Source organism: Amphiura filiformis, chromosome 1 (genome assembly GCF_039555335.1).
Source record: "Amphiura filiformis chromosome 1, Afil_fr2py, whole genome shotgun sequence".
Classification (NCBI taxonomy): Eukaryota; Metazoa; Echinodermata; class Ophiuroidea; order Amphilepidida; family Amphiuridae; genus Amphiura; species Amphiura filiformis.
In genome coordinates, this window is record NC_092628.1 from 5,209,044 (window position 1) to 5,218,540 (window position 9,497).

Here is a 9,497-nt window from a genome sequence, read left to right on the forward strand (position 1 = left end):
ATACAGATATAAGCAGGAGATAGGTACTTCATCAATACTAATATCAGCAGTAGATAAGCACTTCATCAATACTGATATCAGCAGTAGATGGCTACTTCATCAACACTGATATCAGCAGTAGATAGGTACTTCATCAATACTGATATCAGTAGTAGATAGGTACTTCATCAATACTGATATCAGTAGTAGATAGGTACTTCGTCAATACTGTTATCAGCAGTAGATGGGTATTTCATCAATACTGATATCAGCAGTAGATAGCTGCTTCATCAATACTGATATCAGCAGTAGATAGCTACTTCATCAATACTGATATCAGCAGTAGATAGCTGCTTCATCAATACTGATATCAGCAGTAGATAGCTACTTCATCAATACTGATATCAGCAGTAGATAGCTACTTCATCAATACTGATATCAGCAGTAGATAGCTACTTCATCAATACTGATATCAGCAGTAGATAGCTACTTCATCAATACTGATATCAGCAGTAGATAGCTACTTCATCAATACTGATATCAGCAGTAGATAGCTACTTCATCAATACTGATATCAGCAGTAGATAGGTACTTCATCAATACTGATATCAGCAGAAGATAGCTACTTCATCAATACTAATATCAGTAGTAGGTATGTACTGATATCATCAATACTGATATCAGCAGTAGATAGCTACTCCATCACTACTGATAGCAGCAGTAGATAGCTACTTCATCAATACTGATATCAGCAGTAGATAGCTACTTCATCAATACTGATATCAGCAGTAGATAGCTACTTCATCAATACTGATATCAGCAGTAGATAGCTACTTCATCAATACTGATATCAGCAGTAGATAGCTACTTCATCAATACTGATATCAGCAGTAGATAGCTACTTCATCAATACTGATATCAGCAGTAGATAGGTACTTCATCAATACTGATATCAGCAGAAGATAGCTACTTCATCAATACTAATATCAGTAGTAGGTATGTACTGATATCATCAATACTGATATCAGCAGTAGATAGCTACTCCATCACTACTGATAGCAGCAGTAGATAGCTACTTCATCAATACTGATATCAGCAGTAGATGGCTACTTCATCAATACTGATATCAGCAGTAGATAGCTACTCCATCACTACTGATAGCAGCAGTAGATAGCTACTTCATCAATACTGATATCAGCAGTAGATGGCTACTTCATGAATATTGATATCGGAAGTAGATGGGTACTCCATCATTGTTCTAAACAATGGTTACCAGACGGAACCGGCAGTCAACCGCCAGTCCAGTTTAGATTTCATCCCTTAATACTTTCATTGGGTGCAGATACTGGCCCCATTTATAATTCTGCATATATGTGACCATCCAGCACAACTGAGCCCTGAAGTCGCCAATCATCATTTTTGAGATATTCAACCAAAATATTCTGCTTGAAATTAGCTTTAAAATGATGTATATCATGTCTATAGTACTTGACATTTAAGTAGTGAAAAATCAATAAAACCGTCAATAAACCCTTTGTTTCCTATTGTTTATTGTTAAGTTCAATGGAGCATATCTCAATAGTGGCACTGGCGACATCAGGGCTCAGTTGTGGAGGATGGTCACATATGCAGTGCACTGCAGTGGCATATCAGGGTCTGTTGTTAAGGGCAGCAGAGCAAAGATGAAAATTTGCCTGGTGGGAATCATTTTGGCACTGTTTTACCAGGGCTAAAGATGCGCATGAAAATTGTCCATTTTATACTACTAGTATTTTAGCCCCAAAATCAAGTTTAAATTTTGTGTCTACCGGGCTAAAATGAAGATTCACATGGTAATTCTGGTCCATTTCTACCTAGTATGTGGAGCTGGGTAGCCCAGTGTAAGCCATCTGAGGGGTACACTGCCCTCACAACTGCACAATACATTACTGGTACATTTGCTACTGATCAGCAGTTCAAAGCTATACTTATTTACATGTACCACATACACACATTTTGAAACACAATTAAAACAATTACAATCACATATTTTGCAAGGTAATGGAACAAAAATAGTTCAGTTTTATTGACAATGCATTGAAATTTCTTTGAGTAAATTTTGATGACAAATACAACTAACTGATTCTGACAACTCAATTTGATCTCTGGATTTTGTTGAGCAATTACATGGAAAATGAATACAACTTTCTAACTGATTATCTTAATAAAACCTAACACTCATAGCTTGTTTGATAAGGGGAAGACACAAACCATTTCTTGCAAGATTGAATGAACATTTATCCACACCATTTTTTATTTTTAAGGGGAATTTTTTAAGGTACAGAATATGATCAACTTATTGGTCAGGTTATATTCTCCATTGAAAACACACTTTAGTCCTAAAATAGTATGCAAAACATGTTCTAGATAAATCAATATGACGTATTTATCTCGCTCGTTTTTTTTTAAAATGCGACTTCCTTCCTATGACAGATCCTATCATACGTGCTATACGTCAATGACCGAGTATTATTTGATTTCCATCAAATTTAAATTTTGTTATTCTTTAACCAAAATGTTTTAATAATATTAGTAATAACTGCCAGGAAGGAGTTCTGCCCATTTTGAGTAGCCCCACCACAGGGCCTTTTTTTCCCACACTATATACTCCGAGACACCATGCTATATCCTGAGAACTGCTAAAAACCAAGTGAGAGCTCACAACCCAGTGACCGCTGACAGCGGTTAGCGGGGACTGCGGTTAGTTGGTTTAGCAGTTCTTCTCGGGGTATAGCATGTAAAAAAAGAAAAAGAAAACAGGCCCTGTGGTAGGGCTAATTTTGAGCTGAAATAATGATTAAAGTGAACTTAACTCTACTGGCTATTTTGGCTATTTAATGTGGAGTTAATAGGGGGTGGGGTTAATGTGTGAATTATGACATTATGTTAGATATGGCTCTCTTGACCTACAAACAAAACAAATTTGGCCAATTCCATTTAGGTGTAAGCTGGGACATGTGTAAACATAAGATTATAGCATTATGGCTTTAACTATGGAAAATATCCACGATCCTGGAACCTAAGATTGAGAGCAGATATCAGGGCCAGGGATGATCCCCTTCTCTTTTCAAATAGCTCATGACACTTAATAACATACACAGGGTTGACTCTTCTGTACCTGGGACCACCCCGACTATGTAAACCACAAGACACTGTACACACACTATCTATACTTGCATGTGCTCAGCAGTCCGGTACTGGTGCTTATTTGAACATCATAATGGTTTGCTGTGAAAGTTTTTAAATACCATTTCACTGTTATATAGATATGATACCATGGTGTTTGTCAAAATTTACCCCTCTAAAACAAGGTACAAGTGTCAGGTTTTACAACAAAAAAACATCCAAACTGGGTAAGAGAAAAAAAAAAAAAAAAAATAAATAAAAAAAAATAAATAAATAAATAAATAAATAAATAAATAAATAAATAAATAAATAAATAAATATAAATAAATAAATAAATAAATAAATAAATAAATAAATAAATAAATAAATAAATAAATAAATAAATAAATAAATAAATAAATAAATAAATAAATAAATAAATAAATAAAAATAAATAAATAAATAAATAAAAATTATACAATGTTGACAAACTGAAAGGTACAACAATTAATTTTTGATCCAACCAATAATATATATCTTAATATCTTAAGAGCATTATAAATAAATAAATTTCTCTATAGCTTGATTTATAAGACAATTCAATATTTCACAACAGTTGACATCACAAATATACACATAATGTTTTCCTTCTCTGGTAAAAATGCTTGTACAAAGAACAATTCTTATTACAAATATATATATGTAATATATACATATCCATCATTTATAATGCACACATAATAAGTTGTGTGAGGCTACATTCCTTTGGACATTAGTAGCAATTATTAGGCTAATAAATGTTGATTTGTCCAGTTATGAACTGATTATTTTCATTATTCATTACTTATGTTTTTGACTGTATTTCACTATTTACCTTTCATACACTTCTATATCAAAGCAACCAATCAGAAAAGCGTAAGAAAAAAGTATGCGAAGTGCATTGATTGTGTACAATGTGCACTCTGTGTACTATGTATGAGAAGGTTCAATTTTGGCAAGAAATAAGGAATGGGCTCTCATAATTCTCACAATACAGAGCAACTGATTAAGCAGTGGCGGCACCAGGATTTTTTTTCTTCAGGGGAGCATTAGAGGGCAAAGTGAATTTCAGGGGGGCAAAATCAACAAAATTTACGCAAAAAGTGGACATTTTCGTAATTTTGTGTTTTTTCTGGGGGGGCAACAGGGGGGGGGCAAGAGTTCTGACTGGGGGGGCATTTGCCCCCCATGCCCCCCCGTGGCACCGCCACTGTGCTTGAGGAGTTAGGACAAGAAGTCTCATCTGCAATAGCTGCCAGCTGTTATATTTTTTTAGATGTGTACAATACAGAATACAAAAATGTGACCATCCACCACAAAGTGGTAGTAAAGTCGGCTCTAGGTCATTTTCTGTTTATTGCAGATTTTGAAAGAATTCAGTTTCCGCTTTAAAATGACACCTCAACCAGCTTCATTGGACATCTGAAAGTGAAGTTATGGTTCATCAAAGGTCAAATTCCTAATATATTTTACATAGAAATCCATATACTGTTTTTGATTTATCTCAAAATGGAAAATGCCGACTTTACGACCAGTTTGTGGTGGATGGGCACAAATTGTCACTAGGTAGCAATTGCAGATAAAGCTCTAACGCCTCGTTCATGTAAGACTTCTCATATAACAATGAACCTTCTACAATCAATGTATTAGTGAGATTGATTCCTAGTATTATTGGTTTCAGCTGCAGTTCCATTGAATCAATTTCCTTGGAACCGTAAGAGTTATTGTATTAGGTAAAAGGATTTTCATCTAAAACCAATTTTCAAAACTCCGGTCACCATCCTATCCAGGACAATTTGCATGAAAGGTGTCACTGAAACAAATACTAATTTAACTTGCGAGTATAAATGAAGTTTCACAGAATTAATCCCCTGGTGGGGTGTAGCCATGGTAATCATTTCAAATCACTTCTAACAATGAATGACAAGCAGATACTTGTTGGATACATCACCATAAAAACTCGATAGTTGGCATATGTGCTTACTATTGAGCGCTTTAAAAAAAAGCCCCATCAACAAAAGTGTAAAGGGTTTTGACCAAATTATTGATACACATAGTTACCAGCAAATAAACCTGCACATGTGTGTCTCAACCCCATTAGCTCAGTTGGTAAAGCGCTGGACTTTGGTACAATTTCATGTTTTCAAAAGCCTTGATAGTAAGCACTATATGTTTTAACTATCAAGTTTTTACGGTACATATCATTGTGAAATCTGCAGAGTGACAAATAGCTATTCATCCATTTGTTCAAATCAAGTTACACATGAATTCTTTTCAGATGGAGAACAGGGACCTTCAAAAGCACATTATGCCACCCTCTATATTTCACCAATAATGTTGACTAAAATTGATACGTTTTTACTCTAAGTTAATCAATATGCTGCCCTCTGGCACTCTACTTTTTATTATTGAAAACCGAATTAAAAAGACTAGTTCGCGTATGACGTCCTGTCAAGTAGACCAAAAATGCTGTACTGCGCAGGTCAGCAAACAATCACGTTGCGCCTTTGCTCTGACATCAGATGCAAACTAGTCTTTTTAATTCGGTCTTTAATTATATCAAGGGATCATTTAGTTTCTCATAAAATTCAACTATTTGCATTATTTTGATTTGTCATTTTGCAAAGATCACAACAATATGACAATTGAATGCAAGGAGATCATTAGTGTATTATAATAAGAAAACAATTGACCTTTTCAGTAAATCCCATAATTCCTTGTGGTTAGACCCAAGATGCCATTATTAGACGTCATGCCGTCTTGCAATGCACAGTAACGATGTTCGCTAAAGGATGTGCGCATTGGCGTGACGTCAAATGATGACATCTCGGGTTTAACCGCAAGGAATTATGGGATTTTACTGAGGAGGTCAATTACATGTATGACCTTCCTGTATTCAGCCACAGATATGCATTGAAACGGCTTATAAGGATAATAACATTCTCGTTCATTTTACAAATTAAGTTTGATTAAGACTAAAGCACAGCTTTTAAAACTTTTCAACCTTTTAAAACTACCTTTCAGTGTTCTTTAACATTGTCAGTATTCTACAGGATATTTATAGTATTCTTTTGGTACATAATACTGGTAAAACTGTTTTACTATAAAGTGATGGGGTATGAACATTTAGACAGTATTTATTGTGGGACATTAGAGCACATCAGCATATCGAATTGCATTCTGAATACGAAGAATGTCCTGATAAAATATCAAATAATTTTGATTTTTTGAAATTTGCAATGTAATACATTTTATGGCAAATGATTAAAAATTGATATTTTTGATATTTAACAGTACACGAAGTAAACTTTATAAATCTGATGATTTATACTTAAAGTGTATGCAGGTGGGATGAAAAGCCGATGATCAACTAAAAATTTTGACCTTTCGTATTGAAGATATGGATTTTTTTCCCCAAAACACACAAAAAAATTAGGTCTTTTGGGGAAAAAATCCATATCTTCAATTATGAAAGGTCAAAATTTTCAATTGATCGTCAGCTTTTCCTCCCAGCTACATACACTTTAAGAATATATCATTAGATTTATAAAGTTTACTTTGAGGACTGTTATATATATCAAAAATGTGAAAAATATCAAATTTTAATAATTTGTCTTAAAATTTGTATTATATCATGAATTTCAAAAAATGAAAATAATTTGATATCAGAAAGACATTCTTCGTATTCAGAATGCAATTTGATATGTCTGATGTGCTCTCATGTCCCACAAAAAATACTGTCGAAACGCTCAAAACGCTCATTCCAGACCTCTTAACATTTCTACCAAATGACAGGTGGGATATTATCATTCATCATTTAAACTTCCTTGGAGGGAGAATTGCATTGGTAATTGCATTGATTGCATGTCTTAACTTCACTGCACATTACACTTTAAACAGTGGCACAGCCAGGGGAAAAGGGGACAGCTTCCCCCTGTGAGAAGTCTTTCCCCCTCTCACCCCCTCTTTACATACCCTATTCTATAATTATTGTAGCTCCTTTTAAGGGCAAATACATGTAGCTTAATATTAGGTGCCTGTTTAATCATTGGACATTTATAGGAGTAAAGAGGAAAATAAAAAAAATAAAGGGATCTCTCCCTAAGTCTAAACTCCATAGTTAGACCAGGTCTAAATTAATTATTTAGATCTGGTCTAACTTATGTGCATACAGAACCGGGGGTTTATATAGTGAACATAACAAACACAAATAATTTGGTTTGTCTAGCTGATAACTTTCATGGTTGCTATAATGTTAAACATCTAACATAAATTGAAAACTACAAATGATCATATCTAAACAAATTTCATTTTTTCAACATCATTTGTAGGATAACACATTTTTAAGTTGATGAATATTTGGAAAAAAAATACAGTTCTCACTGAATGTAAAAGAAGCACCCAATAGTACTTTACATAATACACAATTTAAACACAGTACTGATCAAAGGTTTTCAACTTTTCTTGTGGCAAGACACACAAGGCAAAATTACACTCATCCGCATGTGTGGCATTTTCTTGCCACGCCAATAACCAAAACACCATCCTTCACTTTCTTTGGCTATAGTCTCCACATTAAGACACAAGATCAGGTGAAAATACGAGGCACTTGACATAAATGAACTTTGTGTGTACTGGCGTACATGTATACAATTGACATGTGAGATAATTGCCTCAGAATGGTCGACTGCAGATCCGTCGGATAACGCCTTTTCAATGGGAGATGAACCTTGCTGCTTGGATGTCACGATGAGGTTAGCATTTATTCCGTATTGAAAAGCGTGTTCCGACGGATCTGCACTCGACCGGCCTCGCCTGCATGCTTCACATAAGACCTTAACGGAAGACCTTTGATCAATACTGTAAACAGTACTTCTCATGACATGTCCTGATAAGGCCATCTTAATTTAATAGTTTGTCACAAGGCCCTTCCCAAGTTGAATCCTAATGTGGAATGCATTTTTTTTAACCTAATTTTTTTAATCAAAATGTGGGGCAAGCTTTTTTGACAAGAATTCACCGGGAATGCACATGTATAGTTTCACTGTGTTCAAGATGAGATTTTTGTGATCGATTTTTGAAGAAAAAAAAAAAACAGTGGGAAAAATTAAATATATTCTCAATCCAGCTGGAATAAGGTGCAAAAAGCGAGCAATGTTACTATTAAGGGGTACTACACCCTGCCCAATTGTGTGTGCCTATTTTTGCATTTTCTCAAAATTATAAGCGCATTGGTGACAAGTAAGATATGTATAATATAGGGGCAAGGACTACAACTACTGCACTGGAAATTTTATTTCAGCACAGACAACAGTTGTGGAGTTACAGTCAAAAATGAGGGAAAACCAATATTTGATCAATAAATCAATAACTACTTGCCTTGAGTTGCTGAATTTTCAGTGCAGTAGTTGTAGTCCTTGCCCCTATAATATACATATCTTACTTGTCACCAATGCTAATATTTTTTGAGAAAAATGCAAACATAGGCCCAAAATTGGCCAGTGGTGTAGTACCCCCTTAAGAGCATAGGGCCTTGAGACAAACTATCAAATTAAGATGGCCTAGAACTTAATTTAACATGTAACCTTAAAGAATTACAAATCAAATTTGAGGGCCAGTGATGAACAGGGGTACAACATTTTCAAAATGTTTTGGAAGTTTACATCTATCAGGATAAGTGGTCCTTCTCTGTATGTTATTTGATCCATCTTCATACACTCTCAGATAACAAGAACCAATCTGAGTAAACATTAGAAAAATGCGAACCATGCATTGATTGTGTATAATGCACAGGCGCGCACTCTGTGTTCTACGCGCAGTGCTTTTGGACACATTTATTTTTCTTGCGAGTTGATGCATTTATATTTGCTTGTAGTGACAATTTTGTTATAAAAATAGCAAAAATCACTCAATTTTTTTCTCCTGTATGAAATAAGTTTAAAAAATGCATATCACTTGTTGCTCAAGAAATCGTAGAAAATAATGTATTTCTACTGAGATGTTGATGCGGCTAAAGTACTCCACGCTATGGGGCTTGTGCATTAGATGCATCAACATCTCAGTACATGGGCATTATTTTGTACAATTTCACTGCCAACAAGTGATACACAGTTATTAAACTATAACTCACAAGTACAATCAAAGTATTTGTTCCATTGATCGCCCAGGGCGCTTAACAAATCATGTTGGGTGGGTGGGTGGGCAGTTTTTCTTTACATTGTTTAGGCCAACAAGACGTAAAAACGCCCAAAATATTTAGAGAATAAATGATAGGACTTTGTCTTTTGCCTATCCAATATCGTGTCATAATGGATGGGCTGGCCAATGTTTTGAGT